At 41.9% G+C, this 14,073-nt stretch overlaps 1 protein-coding gene across 1 annotated transcript in view; it reads left to right on the top strand.

Annotated features, from left to right (window-relative positions):
* Positions 1–14,073, top strand: part of KCNH5 (potassium voltage-gated channel subfamily H member 5) — a 167,690-nt gene that overhangs the window by 25,006 nt on the left and 128,611 nt on the right. The window lies entirely within an intron of this gene.

Genomic DNA, 14,073 nt, shown 5'->3' with positions numbered 1-14,073 from the left:
CTAACAACCCATGGCCAGACCCACAGCCTTGCACAAGAGAGAATTGGTGGGGAAAGCAGCATCCTCTGCTTTGATTATAAGACTTGTGTGTCTTGCATCAGGTTCACGTGGGTATTGACTTGGGTAAAATGATGCACACTTAAATAAAGCAGGGCGTTTATACTACAGCATCCCCATCCCATCTTCTTTTGGAAATTGCCTTCTGATGATTAATTCCTTGCTATATTTTTCTCTTTACGCTTGGAGAAGGCTTGATTTTTCACAAGAGCTGCGTGTGCTCTGAGCCATCTTCTTTAGAATAAACTTGGTGTCATTTGAATGCAAACAGGATTTAAACTGGTTTCTTATGATCTAGATAATACTTATTATATATGTTTGGATAACTGAAAAGTAGATTTATAAAGGCAGACTAAAATAAAATGAAAGGCCTCTCTTTGGGCTAACACCAAATATGAGAATTTTTTTGTCTAGAGAGTATGATTCGTAAAGTTATAAGATCCCGATATAGGAATACCTTCTCAGCTGTCATAAGCTTTACTGCCTCTACAGTTTAGTTAGCAACCTGCAAAGGTTCCTTTATTTCACTTGCAGCTTTATAATGTGGAATTCTTCTTCCTGGAAATAATCTGAAATTTTTAAGATAAATGCCAGTTAATTGAAATGACTTTAACTGTAGAGGCCTGAAGGCATGGGACTGGCTCCTTGCTGCAGTGTATATAATATGTAGTGGGAGCTCATCAAGGGAAAAGCCAGGCTTTGCAAGGATCCTCTTGTAGGATTTCCTGTTTGATGCTTTCTGGGGGGACTGAGATGTACCTCATGTGGAACCAGCCCCCAACTCCTCCCCTCTTTCACCGGCTCTGCCCTACTTTCTGCAGTACATAGTTGTAGTGAGGAGTGTGGGGCTGCAGCAGGACAGGGAAGACATATTGAAGGTGACTCCCAAATGCAGAAATGATGAATGTTGCCTCCTTCGGATTCTCAGCTTGCAAGATTCATACTCTGCTGCTTTTCCTGGGGAGGCAGGGATGTGCTGGGGGCGGGGGAGCTGGGCTCTCTGCCTCCCCATCTTGTGGCTGAGGAGTAGCAGAGTCCACCTGGCATCCATTATAGGAACAATATATGTTCCTATGGGAAAGAGCAATAGCTGCAAAGTGCATAACTTGTGTACCGCTGTTCTCCGGTGAAGGGTACCATTAGTTAAAATGCCAGGCATTAACTACGAACACTGCAAAATGTTGTCGTCAGCAGCCAGAGAGGTTTGACTGCATGTTTAAAGAGCACTTACTTCTGTCAAAGTCATACGTTAAAAAACAAAACAAAACAAAACACCGCAGAAGGCAGTACAGCCACATCTCTCGAGTGTCTTTAAGGCATATGATTGGAGTCTTAAGAGTTTGCTCAGGGTGCTTTGATTAGAGCATTGATTAACATTGATCGATATGTCCAACAAGCTCCATAATTACAAACCATTGACCTGATTTTGTTTCTTCTCCTTTTCCATAAATCAGAGCTTGTCTTTTATATTCTTCATATAAAAAAATCATATTCAAATATTTGCACCATTTCACTACAAGGATGGGAAAAGAGCACTGTTGCATTACCCTGTGTGTCTCAACTGGGATGGATCTGCAGGATCCCACAGCTCCAGGATCACAGTGTTGTTTTGTCAGACGTAGTGCTATGAGAGATGCATAATTCATTGTCCTTGCAGATAACATTGCAATGTGCTTAGAAGCTGTCAGGCCACTTTTTTTTGAATTATGAGATTGGTAAACATAGACATTACAATTTAGTGGAGAATTTTTAAACTTTTGTAAAAAGCATTTCAGTAAAATACTACTGTTGAGTGCTGGGATTTGTCATTAAAAGGGATATTTTTTTTTCTTTTTAAAAGAAAGATTTTTCTTCGGAAATTCTGCCAGGACCATGCAATACATAATACATAAGTAACTATGGTGCAGATGAGTTACTGTCTATTACTTATGGGAGCAGTAAATTTGAGATAAAAAATTCAACAGAAATAAAATATTGATGCCATTATGCAATAATCTCTCCATACCAATACATTCTGCACTGTTCGAAGGTATGTTGCTTTGTTGTGAATCTTCAGTATATCATGCTCCTACAAGGTACAAGGATTTGATATTTAAATCATAACAATGGGTGTATCTACACTGCAGGGTGTCTGTGTGTCCTGGCTCCTGGAAATAAATGGTTGGGTTTGCCAGATCTGCTTGTGGTGGCTGCAACGTGGTCAGTATTTCTTGTAGACCTTACAAGGGAACAGCTGTTTTGGGGGACAGGATGCAGAACTGCTCAGAAGTGTTGAGGAGCTTGTTGTATTTGTGAAAACAGGGCATACAAAGAGAAGAAAATAGTTGTCTTACTACAAAGCACATTGCAAGGGAGAGGTGGGATTTTTTGCTCAATATAGGCTCAAAAACATGCTTGTTTACAAGGCTTAGTATGAAAAAATATAGTTGACATCACGGGGACTAGCCCCGTGCGAGCAAGGGGAATTAGAGAGGTCTGGGGCACTGCGGCAGATGGTGTATATCTCTGCTCACCTGTGTGCTCACCATTTGATGTGTGTTAATGCTGTCAGAAAGGAGGAGGAGGAGAAGGAGGAGGGGGCTTTGCTTGCAGGAGGGAATAAAAGTAATGAAAAATTTTCCCGGGTCACCCAGGAGACTCTGAATTGTTGCAGTCCAGAAAGCTGTTGAAACTTACTGGACTGAAAGCAAGATTGGAGAAAAGGGATATTTAAAAGCTACCTTCCTCCAATAAAATATAGCGGCAGATATCAAAAACCTTGTTTTCTGAGAGGGTACAGGCAGTTCAACACTAAAGATCTGACTGACTTGTTTTCTTGTTACCTATGCTGGTATGTATTATCGCTGGGTGATGTGTGGGAGACCTATGATGTATAGCAATGTAACAGTGACCAAAAAGTACTGTTGTATCCTTGTAAATGGAAAATTACTTAAAAGGTGTCTAACCATGCAAAAGTGTAAAAAAAAAAAAAGACAAAAACCAACCACCCACCAAAAAGAAACCCCACCAAACCAAAAAAAAAAAACCCCAAAACCCAGCATCTCAAGTAGAAGCAGTGAAGATGGTAACGGAAAGAAACATCAGGCACCTGGTTGATGTGTTCACTCCTGGGTGAAGATGCCACCAACAGTTGTGCAGCTCTGGAGGGTAGGGAGAACACCCTCCGTTGACTTGGTTTATGGTTTGTAGTGCCCCAGCTCCTGAATTGGTAGCTGGAAGAGCTGTGGATGGTGGCAGTGTGGAAGAAGAGGCGTGAGAATTGGTGATGGGGCAGGAGATGTCACAGGAGATAATGGCTGCACTTCATGGTCACTGGGACAATGCCTTATTTTTCTGGTGAAGGAGCTGTGCTGTGTTTTCTGGTCTCTCTTTCTTTCTTTCTCCTGTTCCTTTTTGGTAATATGAACATTTGTCTGATCTGGATTCAGTACCAAGCAATAGGTCCTACCTGTGGTGGTGGACAGCCAGATCTCCAGGTGTCTTGGATGAATGCCTTACACAGCAGAGGTGGAAGGCCATTACAAGCATATGAAAGATCGTATTATGTATTTTCTTCCAGAGAATAAAACCCAAAGAATCTTCTTTTTTATGTTTGTACCATTGTAGGGTCACAGTTGGATGCTTTTATCAGCATGCTGTGCTTTTATTGTGTCTTTACCCAATGGCCTTTTAAAAACATCTGAAGACTTTCAATCCCTCCAAAGACATACAGTGGTAATAATCTTATGTTTATTTGTTAGAAAAAAATGAAGCCATTTTTCTGGGCCCTAACTATTACAAGGACAAATGGGGCCACTTAAATGTTAACATTTGAAGCCAGGAGTGCTGTAGATTATATTGAACTGAAAGTTTAAGGATAGAAAAGGACTGGCATTTTTGGGGTAACAGTGGAGTTTCACCTAGTTGTGCAATGGCTTTACTTCCTTTGTTACCATCAATGAAGAAAAAATGTGGCCTCTAGGTAAACTTGGAAGTTTTTTCAGCTAGTATTCTCACTAGTTGTCTTAAGTCTCTTTTGAGTGAAATATCAGGCTTGTCCCGTGCTGGAAGAGATTGGGAAGTTCTGGTGAATACTGATGGGATGCTGAATTAGGGTGCAAAGCTGTTAATGAGGCCCGTACAACTCAGGACTCTGTGCTGTTAACAGATGGGATCAGGAGATGGCACAGCAGTATCCTGAAGTTGGTTTTTGGTTTTTTTTTTCACTTGATACAGCCAGACTTTGATAATCAAGACTGTCTGGGACAATGCTGTAATGCTTCCAGTGATATAACTCTTTATGGTTATATAACTCTATATAATGATACAACTCTATCTCGGAGTGTGACAGGGCTATAAAAAGTGTAGTAGTTGCAGAAATATGCACTTATGCTTGCTAATCCTTGCTAAGCCTATAATTCTGATCCTTTTTTATCTTTAATAAGTGCAAGTTATTAAGCATATATAACTAGTTGCACATGGGAACTTTTTTCCTTGAGGGGGTATCAATCCTGGTGATAACAGAAGAAGTGGGTGGAGGGATTAGAGCATGAAAATGAGGTTTCTACCTTTAGCTGAAGCACGGTGTACCCTGTTGAATACATCACCTTGACAGTAATCCATAACAGTAATTTAATAGGTCACAATTTGGATATCCTTACCATGTTTTTGTTGCACTTTTCCATGGCTGCAATAACAAGGGTCTTGGTGCTATAGAGATCCACTTGTTTTGGTGCTGTTTCCTATTGCTCTGATCTGCAGTCTTTCACTCCCCAGTGCCTTCAGGCACCAAGGAGATCACCTCCATCTCTCCATTCTCCCCTGGGTCTAGAGTGCTGCATCCAGGGACACCTGGGCCTTGAGAAAGGACTCTGGGGGGCATGACAAGAGAAGCAGTCATTTGCCAGGACACCAGGTGGGCTTCCAGTGTCAAGAGTAGATGACTCGGAGGAATAATGCTAAGACATAGTTTCTTGGTATTGAAACCATCCACTTTGGATGGGCACAGCTTGCTAGTAACCAGGAAGACCTTCCGAGGTTGCTTTGCTCCTGTTCCTCCAGGACAAGCATCCTCGTTAGCGTCTTCAGTGACATGCTGGTGGCACTTTTAGCAGACACTGCAAAGGCTGAACAGTTGCCAAGAGGTAGTTGTTTCCTCACTCCTAGAGGTGACACTCCCAGGCCTTATTTCTGCCCCCTTCCTTTCTCGCTTTGCTGCTGTCAGAGACCCACCATGATGAAGAACAGATAATTTCCATATCCAGGGCTGTTTAGTTTCCCTCACAGAAATCAAGTACTTTTCTGACTCTGGTATTGCCTTTTGAGGCCTTTGTGTGCTCCATCAACAACCCACAATGTGCATTAACTGTCTGTAAATTTCTAGAAGTTTTATGTGCAGTGCAGAAGAAACCCCACTGAAACCAAATCTAACCCAGTGAGAGATTGAATTAAACTGGAAGCTGATCTTTAAAGCTTTCTATGTAGAAAACTGAACACTCATAAGCCATGTATTAAATAATAAGTATAAATTTAGTAGAGTTAGAGAGTTTAAGAGTCTGATCTGTATATCACAGGCCATTACATTTCACAAAGTTACTCCTCTGCTGAACCCATGAACTTATGTTTCACTAAACCATGCCCTCCAGACAAACATCCAGTTTCATTTAGAAGTCTGAAGAGTCTGAAGATCCACCACATTCCTTCGTATTTTTGTTGCTTTTTCATTACGCTAATTGCTTTAAAAAAAAGTCATATTTAAATTAACCTGGCTTCAGCTTCTTGTAGTGGCATCTTCTTATGCATTTTTTTCCACTGTACTAAAAAAGTCCCATGAAGTCACTTACACGTATAATGAAGTCATTGCTCCACCTTCTTTTGATTAAGTAAATGAGTTGAACTCCTTAAACCTCCGTCTAGCCTGAATTTGGAGGTCTGGTGGTGGCAGATACAGACATTTTAGCTGCAGTTTAATCCAGCTCATTGGCAGCAGTAGGGATGAAGCTGTGGTGACACGGATTTCAGCCTCCCAGGTCCCAGATAAGTTTCTGCAGCCGTTATCGTAGCCAGGTGGGTTCACAGCTAACTCCTCAATATTGCCCATTGCTCAGCCTTTCCAAGCCTAGCACTTACTGTTGTATATCCAAGGAGTAGGTGACTTTTTGACAAAACAAACCACATGCTGAATTGCTCATCTACTAAGACCTCTGGATCGTTTTCAGAACTGTTCTTTGCTAGGGATGTTTCCCCCTCCCATGCTGGAGATACAATTTGCATTGCTTTTGCTTAGCTATCTGATTTCCCTTTAAAACACATTTTAACAGCACATGCCCAGTTATCAAGCACATCATTCTGCATGACTGCCCTCACTACTGTTCAACGTTCCTCTAATCTTCCTGTCATCTGGGCATTTTATCAGTCATTTTATAATGACCATAGAGAAAAACACTGAACAGAAGGGGACCCATCCACTGGGGTCCAGAAGGCTCTCACTAATAATTTTTTACTATTTTCCGCTACTCCTTGTTTGATGTCTGCCAGGTAGCAAGTTCTTCATCCATTTAACCTGTACTGTACTGAGCTGCCCTGGCTCGTGCCTCTCTGGCGTACATCATATGTATGCTGTGGCTCCGGTTGGCCATCGCGTTTGGCTTGCAGCTTGTTGTGTCAAGGCATTTGGCTGTCTTCCTGAACCAAATTTATACTCTTATCAAATAATGAATTTAACATTGTGGGGCATTTTACATCATTGTGTATTGACAGCCATTCATTATGCTCCTTTCCTTTTCTTTTTTATCGAACGTATTGAAACTTAGGTCGGCTTTTCTCTCATTTTGCATGGCACTGAGATCAAGCTAAGCAACCTGTAATTACTTTGGTCCGCCTGTTTGCCCTTTCTGCATATGGGTGCAGAAAGCCTTTTGGTTGTACTCTGGGAGTTCTTTAAAAACTTCATTGTTACTGTAATAAATCTAGCCAGAGAAGGATTTTTTCCCATATGTCTTTAGCTTTCCATGTCCATTCTGATAAGCCATAATTTCTCATTCACATACTTACTTGTTCTCTCTTTCTTCCCATCCCTGTGTGCTTTATTGTGTACTGCTTTTTCATTTCTAGCAGCTGCCTTCCTTTTGACCTTGAGCCTCTGGCTGGTGTAGTCCTTTTCCTTGACCACTGAATGGCACCATTTTGCTCTCTGACAAACTCCTAAAAGCCAGTTGACTGACATTTACAGTACTTAGTCTCCCCCCTCCCAGCCCCCCCAATTTGTACTTGTTTTTATATACTTATGGGAAATAAGTTTTTGGTGGCCCTATGTGTGTGTGTATAAAGTTTACCTTTAGTTGCAGAAACATGAAATTTAAGTTGTGCACTGTAAATTCACAGCTATGTCAGAATTAAATTTAAAAATACATTGTATACCAAATGTAGTGTAGTGGTGTATAAATCTTAGCACTTTTCATCAGTAGATATCAGAATGGCTTGCAAAGTAGGTCATTAGCATTATCTTCATGTTAAGGAGAAACTGAAGCTCAGAGAGGTGAAGTGATATGCCCAAGACTACCCAGTAATTCTTTATCCATTTTGAGCTCCCCAGTAGTTGCAGTGGGATCATAGCTGGGAATACAACACTGGGCAAGAACAGAGGTCAGATGTAAAAATTATCCCAATAGTGTAGTACATCATCAGACAGTGGAATGCACAGAATTTCAAATCGGGAGATTTATCCTAATATTTTGAATTACATTTGAATAGACTTTGTGGTTCTTCAGTCTGTAAATGGTTTTACTGCATCATGGGAGTGATTGAGCTTTGTTTGACTATTATTCTGTTTATTCAGGAATCCCATTTATCCCTCTGTCTCTAATAAAGCAAAACCAGGATGATTAAGTTTTTCAGCGAGACAATGAGCTCTTTCAGCCATACTTTACCTACAGTAAAGAGCAAACAGCCAGCCATTGCAATGATTTTACTGTCTGAACGTCTAGAAATAGTTGAGATTTGTAGATGCTAACTCTTGATGTAAAAGGATGATCCATATTATCAATTGGATTCCAAACTGCCTATTTCTGAGCAGTGCTATCCTCTTTGCTTTTGTGGGTAAGTCACGGATTATATATTATTTAAGCATTCTGTATGTTAACTGTTTCGTGCTCTGCAGTGAGACGAGAACAACCACCTTTCCATGGTCTGGAGGTGTTACTTACACTCCTGCAGGCAGGAATCAACATGAGCATTGCTGTAATTACCCTTTGCATTTTTTTTTTTACATACAATATCATTCTTAACCCAGGTGTTTTCACTGCAGTCGAAGATATTGGATAGCTCCCTGTTACACTAATTTAAAAGCCTTCATTATTTCTGATCCTTTTAAGACCAGACAAACCTTGACAAAAAGGTTAATTGCGACCTGGTAGAGCTACACTAATGTTTTATTAGGGGGAACTAGTCATGTCTAGATTTTTCAGAGCAAGTGCACTATAAAGAACATTAACATCTCGCCTTGAGATTTTTAAACTCTTCATAAACTCTGATGTATGAATTTGGCTTTAAAATAACATAATATGGTTTATGAACTAGAGATTTTAATTTTTTTCAGTGTGGCTGCTAGCTAGGTGGCTAAATCCGTATTTGGACCTGTACACAAATCCAGTAAGAGAGATTGCAGATTTTCAACTCCCAATTAAATTATGGGGAGAATTCGAAGGGTTTTCTCACTCGCAAATACTTACATTTGAAAATATTTGCTGTTATCTTTGAAGGCAATGGGTAGGCCTATTGACTGCTGAGGTTTGCACAGGGAAGGTGGCTTAAGCACTAGTGGAGCAAAAGAGCCCACGTCTTCTTTGCTCATTAGCCTGTGCCTGCCCAGGGGCTTCTCCCCGGCGGGGGGAACTGCCTGGGTCTGACACGGCCCCTTGGCAGGAGTGTCTGTGTGCGATGGGCACCAGGAGTTGCTCCTCGGGGCACGGGAGAGCACCATCAGGAGGCTCACAGTTTTGGGTGGAGTCTAACCAATTCTCTGCCCACTTTGTGACCTTGAGAGGAGTCAGAGGGATTTACAGGTTTTGTCTCCAGATCGCCGTTAGGAAACAGTGATTCTTTCCCATGGCTTCCAGCATCACTCCTGCTTGAGGAAGCCTCCCTTGCTGCACTTTCTCTGGGCAGCTTTTACCCTGGTCCTCTTTATGCTCTGCCATACACTGCAACAGCATCTTTGACCTGGACGACATTTCTTCTTTCTTAGAGAAGGCAGCAGAGAAGAGGAGCGGGTGCTGGAGATGGATGAGAGTGTTTGTGTACTGGATCGATCTGCAGGGTATATTAATGGGAAGGAGGTTGGTGATCAGAAGGGCAGGGAGAGAGGTCCCTATGGCAATGCCAGAGCGCAGTTCGCAGAAGGTCCCTGAACACAGCGTAAGCAGTGAGCGTGGCGGTGGAGTGGAGCTGTTAGGGGAGCAGCTGTCGCAGAGTTGTTCCCATCCCAGCTGTCCAATGTAAAACACAATGATTGATTCGGGTTATCAGGAGGAAAGATGTGTGGGCATAATACTACTCTTGCCGGAGTAGTAGCTGATGGAAAGGCACATGCTATAGTGAGTAAGAGGTCTCTGGTAAGATAGTTCGGACTTTCTGACAGCGGAGGGATGATAGGATCATGTTCTAAGCTGGAAATACTGTTTCCCCCTTAGACACTACATCATTTCTGTAGTGGTGCATACATCTAGGGAGTGAGCATCTTAGACCCATCTGGAAATTCTGCAAATTCCCCTCTTTTCCTTCTCTGAGGAGGTGTTTGGGCACTTTCTCTGTTTCACTTGACTATTGCCTACCATGCTCCTGCTCTCCCTCAAGCATCCTGGCACAATGTTAACAGCCTCAACTCATGTTGTAGCAGCTGAGGTTTGAAAGAAATACAATTTTTTAAAATTAATTTAGTACTCCTTTTTTTGTCTTCAGAGAAACCTTTGGCTCACCCGTTGTGCAAAGTACACCACCAAGTCATCCCTGGCTCCGTTAGCACTGCAGTCAGAGGGCTGTCAAATTGGCAGTCCTAATTAGAGCAAGACACGTGGAGAATATTTTGCAGATGTAAAGTATTTAATTGTGACTAAAACACATGAAGGAGGAAGAAATGCTTGGAAGGACAGCATTACAGCTGGGCCAGGGCAGAGACTAGTTTAGTTCATGTCTGTCAGCATGCTTTCCTTCTTTATGTCCTTTAGACCCTTGTTTTCGATCATGAGAATGAATGCAGATCAAGAGGGTCTTTTTTTTAAAGCAGGGGTACAAATTCTTCTGGTTTTGTCCATGAATCAGAAAGTAATTAAAGAGAACCAGGGGAAACAATCATTTTATGCGTACATTATTCTAGAATTTTCCATTTGGGGTAGTTAACGTCTTCCTCTGAAACACCCAGCTTAACTTCTTGTAAGGAGAAGCAGCTGCTGCCCTGATTTGGTGTGATGTGATGATGTTGCCTTTGTTCCTTAGAATCTGAGTGCAGTGGTGCAAGTTCAGGGTATTATTTTTCAAGTGTTGCTGTGGAAGAAAGACACAATCCAGCTGAGCTGAAGAGAGCATCAGAAGTGTTGCTTTTTCTCATGAGTAGCTTTTCTTCCCCTCTTGCACCTGCTATTTGTACCACTCCTTTACTCCTTCCAGACTGAAAATATCTGTGAGATTAGTGACACACGGTCACTAATACATGGGATAAAATTATCATTCTTTTCAAGTCTCTGTCTATAGAGGAAAAGAAAGGAGAGAATCGTTTGAAGAAACATTGACAGCAGTAGGGAGCTATGCAAATTTTGCCTGGTCTATTTAAACATAGACATTGGGTTTAAATATAATTCTGAACTTATCTAGTCTACAACAAGGTCAAGAAACAGAGAAATGTACCCTGTACAGATTATTTCAGACATGAGGCAGCCTGTATACATTTTCACCTTCCCACTCACAACCCAGCATCTTGCTGTTGCTATGTTTTTAATTCTCTCAGGTTGTAAATAGGAAACAAAAGAACTTGGTACTTTTTCACACTATTGCAGATGGATAGATTGGAGCAGGTAGAATAATGCTGGACTTTATGCTGAATTAGAAAAAAAGTCATGTTAGCGTATTCTGTACTTCCAACATCCAGAATCACGGGCTTCACAGGGCTGAAAGAAATGTGAAAATGTGAAGTCTCTAAATGAGGCTGGAAGGGTTTTTGCAAAAGGTCTGCTCTAGCACAAAGCAAAGCTTTGGTCTTCATGGAGAAAGAACACAATGAAATGGTTTGCCCTGTGTAAAGAAGAGGTCAGACCAGATGAGTAGAGTGGTAAGCCTGAATGCTAAAACGTATGGCTTCTTTCTTTCACATGACATCAATGATCTCACCAAGGTGGAAAAGGAGTATTTGAAAAAGTCATAGTTCTTCCTTTCTTTTTAATTTTACAGCTAAAGGATTGCTGCTGTTTGGTGTGTCTTACTTGTGGTACATCTTTCCCAACTTCCCCAGGCTTTCTGTTTTTGCAGTTAATGCAGAACTGATTTTTTCTTACCTAAGATGATGACAAAGCATTTCTTACCAGTTTTGCTTTTCTAAGAGAGGCAATTTTAAACCCCATATTTTTGTGAGTGGGATCTCTCAGCCTGTGAAGCACCATAGGAAAGGATTGCTAGAGAGTACCTGAAGCCATCTCCTGTCACTGCCAGCCACTGACTCTTCTCCAAATTCTTGTCTAATCACTGTACAGATCAATGCCATAAACCTCAGAAAATAAAGTAAACCTTGAATCATTAACCATCAGGCATCAGAAAGGTCACAGAATCACAGAACGGTTGAGGTTGGAAGGGACCTCTGGAGGTCATCTTGTCCAACCCCCCTACTCAAGCAGGACCCCCTATGATCAGTTGCTGAGGGCCATGTCCATACAGATTTTGAATATCTCCAAGGATGGAGACTCTACAACATCTCTGGGCAATAGTGCTCGGTCACCCTCGTAGTAAAACAGTGTTTCCTGATGTTCAGATGGAACCTCCTGTGTTTCATTTTGTGCCCATTGCCTCTGGTCCTGTCACTGGGCTCCACTGAAAAGAGCCTGTCTCTGTGTTCTTTGCACCCTCCCTTCAGGTATTTAGACACATTATTAAGACCTACCCAATCCAAGCCTTCTCTTCTCCAGGCTGAACAGTCCCAGCTCTCAGCCTTTCCTCAGAAGGTGCTTCAGTCCCTTAATCATTTTTGTGGACCTTTGTTGGACTCTCTTCAGTATGTCCATGTCTCTCTTCTACTGGGGAGCCCAGAACTGGACACAGCACTCCACGTACTGGCCTCACCAGTGCTGAGTAGAGGGGAAGGGTCACCTCCCTTGACTGGCTGGCAATAATTTGTCTAATGCAGCCAAGGATACCATTTACCTTCTTTGCAGCACGGGCACATTGCTGGCCCATGTTCAACGTGGTCCACCAGGACCCCTGGGTCCTTTTCTGCCAAGCCACTTTCCAGCTGGGTGGCCCCCAGCATATATTGGTGCATGGGGTTGTACCTCCTTATGTACAGGACTTTGTACTTCTCCTTGTTGAACTTCATGAGAAAATGAAATGTCAGAGTTGGAGTAGCTGACAAAGCTGAGATGTGACACATGAGGGTGTTGGGACTGAATCCAACAGTTTGGCTGTGGTGGTTTTGGCTTTGCTGAGCTCCTTTCTGTCACTCTCGTATCAGCTCTGTGGGGCAGGGTGACAAACTAAAGCTTGGGGCCTGACCCCGAATCCATTCCCATGGACCACAGGGAAGTGTCTTTCCAGGGGAAGGGGACACTGGGTGTGTGCATGAGTGTGTAGGTATCTTCCCAGGGTCTGGAGGTGGATGACCACCTTCCCAGAGGAGAACAGCTCTTTTGCTCTGCTTCTTACAACATGGTTGTAGCGTGCCGAGGGCAATCGGCTGGATGCACCGTGGCCACCAGCAATTATGAGAATGTCAGGGCAGAGCTGTCATGACGCTGTTACCATGCTCACTTGCTCTTTGAAATCACTGGCTAAGAAAGATAAAGAACAGTTCCGACTTTTGTCCTAAAGCTGTCTCCTTGCCACACTTTTATAGGCAACCAGGAAAAAGAAAACCACAAGAATTTTCTCTAGAAATTAATAGTTCATACTCAGATAACTATAGTCTCTTTTGACTTTAATACAGAAAGTGCATGTTCCTAATTGAATATCCCTGTAAGCTCAAGAAGCATATCTGAGGTTCACATTTGGATTTGAAAAGTTAATAAAATACTTCTATTTTTTACCTTTTCACAGTGCATTTTTTATATGCTTTTTTGAGGTCATATATAAATAGTCAGACAAGTGATTTGTGCTGTGCTGGTGGTCTATCATGGTATTTAGATCTGTTCTGATTGCTAAATGATGAACAATGGATTTACATTTGTGTTAATGTGATATGTATGTAGTAAGTTGCAAAGCCAAACTATAAATTATTTTTTTTCTTGAAGTTTTATTGTCTTGCCTGTTCTCTGCTCTTCATTTTATCTACCCCAGGGCTTACCTTAACTTTCCAAGTCCCCGACTTCTATCAGACAACAGGCATTTAAAAATAAACCTTGCTAACATAGAAATGTTGTTGCCTTTCTCAGATGTGACATTTCCCCCAATTTTCACCTGCTCAGCATTCAAGTTAAATAAAAGTAAATCCTTCTCCTGAACCCATTTCCTGTCTGTTTGATATTTTATACACACCTGTATAGAAAAATATCAGGTTATACCTGGATAAACTGAATGTTGAGCATCTCCTTCAGTGCTCTTGGGGAGGCATTTCCTTCCTGCAGGTACTTGAATTTTAAATTTTCCTGCTTAACACTGAGGTGCTACACTGCTTAAACCCCTGGCATTTTCTTTGCTACTGCTGATCTACCTCATCCATTGATGCATCCACGCCAGCTGTCACGTTTGGGTGTTTTTCCAGCAGGAATGACTTGATGACATGTTCCCGGGTCACTGCTGCTGTCAGTAACAAACTGTGATTGCTCTTTTCTGAATGCTGCAGAG

Source organism: Pelecanus crispus, chromosome 6 (genome assembly GCF_030463565.1).
Source record: "Pelecanus crispus isolate bPelCri1 chromosome 6, bPelCri1.pri, whole genome shotgun sequence".
NCBI lineage: Eukaryota > Metazoa > Chordata > Aves > Pelecaniformes > Pelecanidae > Pelecanus > Pelecanus crispus.
This window is presented reverse-complemented; position numbering and strand designations above follow the sequence as displayed.